General features: G+C 38.8%; 1 pseudogene; it reads right to left on the reverse strand.

Moving 5' to 3' along the window:
- Window positions 1-207: 207 nt before the first annotated feature.
- LOC119530282 lies at window positions 208-1,842 on the reverse strand (annotated as a pseudogene).
- Between the last annotated feature and the right edge of the window lie 220 nt (window positions 1,843-2,062).

Raw genomic sequence — 2,062 nt, forward strand, 5'->3', positions numbered from 1 at the left:
TTTTTTATCCTCTAAAAAGAATGCAAATATCACTTCTTGAATTCAACACACGGGCCCTCATTTTCAAAATGCATTACCTTATTTCCTCACAAGGCAGCCATACATTAGAAACCTTGAGAACATGGCAGTCACATTATTTCTTTCATAAGCCCCAAGTCTTCCAGGAGCATCCCTGGAGCCTACAACTGAAGGAGGAGTCCTGGGGTGTCAAATATTAAAACTTTCTCCACAGCCACAAGTTCCTTTGATGTTTGAGTTATCGAACACAAACTCACTGGATAATTTGTCTTCTACATAGTCCATTTCTGTTCCTAAAAGTGGTTCCTGTGCTTTCTTTTCAATGAAAACTCTGACTCCATCTTGAACAACTTCTTCATCAGAACTTTGTTTTGTTGTTGTATAACCTAGAGTATAAGAAAGGCAGCAGTAAGAAGGAGCAAGGTCCTGAAACATATGACAACATGGATGAACTTTGAAAACAATGCTGTGTGAAATGTCAGACACAAAAGGAGAGATATTGTACGTTACCACTAGTGTGAACTCCCTGAACAATGTAAAATCAGTGTCTTATAATGTAGAATACAGGGGACATAGAGATAGACAGAAGCTAGTGAAGGGGGAATGATAACCTAATATGTACAGGCATGATAATGAGGGTGAACTTAAAGGTATGGGAATGGAGGGGGGGATGATTGTTCATTAATGAGATTATAAGTGTCAGTGCAGCATTGAAGGTGAACATGATCAAAAGCGGTTGTTAAAAGGTATGTATCCCACAGATTAGCACTACAAATATAAACTGCACAATATACTTCTGAGTTATGACACTGGTACAAAGATTTAACAACAGAGTGGTGTATGGAGAAACTACCCATTACATATTACAGACTATATTTAATAGGAATACTTTACCCATACTACATTAATACTTGGGGTGATAACTAGGGGCTGATAAGAGCTTTGGGATGTTTTGTGTTATGATAATTGTTTACAGTTGAGAGTGATGATGATTGTACAACTAAGTGAAGATAATGTGAGATACTGATTGTTTACCTTGTATAGAATAAATCCTATGTGAAATTAGGAGCCCCCTACTTGATAAGTCAAGCCCTCAATCTCAAGGCTAGTGCTTGTGAAACTTATGGCTGTAAAAGGGAGGCTAAACCTTCCTATAATTACGCCTAAGAGGCACCTCTAGAGAAACTCTTCTGTTGCTCATATGTGGCCATTCTCTAAGTCCAACTTGGCAAATAGATTCATTAACCTCCCCTCTCTTTGTGGGGCATGACTCCCAGGAGAATGAATCTCCCTGGTGATGTGGAACACAACTCCCAGCAATGAGCCTGGCCCTGGCATTGAGGAATTGGAAATGCCTGCTTGACCAAAAGGGGGGAAAGAAAGGTGGCAAAATAAAGTTATAGTGGTTAAGAGATTTCAAATAGAGTCAGGAGACTATCCTGGGGGTTACTCATATGCAAGCTCCAGCTTGACATCCCAAATGGCCACAGAATGCCATGCCCTAACCAACAGTAGTTCTGAAATACCTAGGTCCCTATTTGAGACTCTGTAAAAGTTTCAGAAAGAAAGAAAGAAAGGAAGGAAGGAAGGAAGGAAGGAAGGTAGAGAAAGGCCATTACAACTCCTGGTTTGCATACCAACTTTCACATCTACATTTTCTGGCTCATCTTTAAGAAGCTGTTTTATCTTGTTTACTGCTAAAGGTATAAGGGTGAGGGCAGCTCACATGGGCTGCAGCATTCTCTTGTTCACAGCTTGAACAGTGGCCAGACAAATGAAGCTAACATCTTGGCCATCCCCGTGCCTCACACTGAAACTCAGCATCTCTCCATGGACACCAATCACTTTATTTTAATATTCTAAAAGAATTGCACTATTTTCAAACTCTTAATCATTTATGTTTAGTTTCCATTGTAGTACTGCATTTTATCTAATACTCCATACAACTGTATTTTGTTCAAAAAGTTTTACTTCAATATCTAGAAATATTTTCAGGTGGGTACTGATAAATTTAAAATGTATCCAACTGTTAATTAGAAAAAAT

Source organism: Choloepus didactylus, chromosome 3 (assembly GCF_015220235.1).
Source record: "Choloepus didactylus isolate mChoDid1 chromosome 3, mChoDid1.pri, whole genome shotgun sequence".
Lineage (NCBI taxonomy): Eukaryota > Metazoa > Chordata > Mammalia > Pilosa > Megalonychidae > Choloepus > Choloepus didactylus.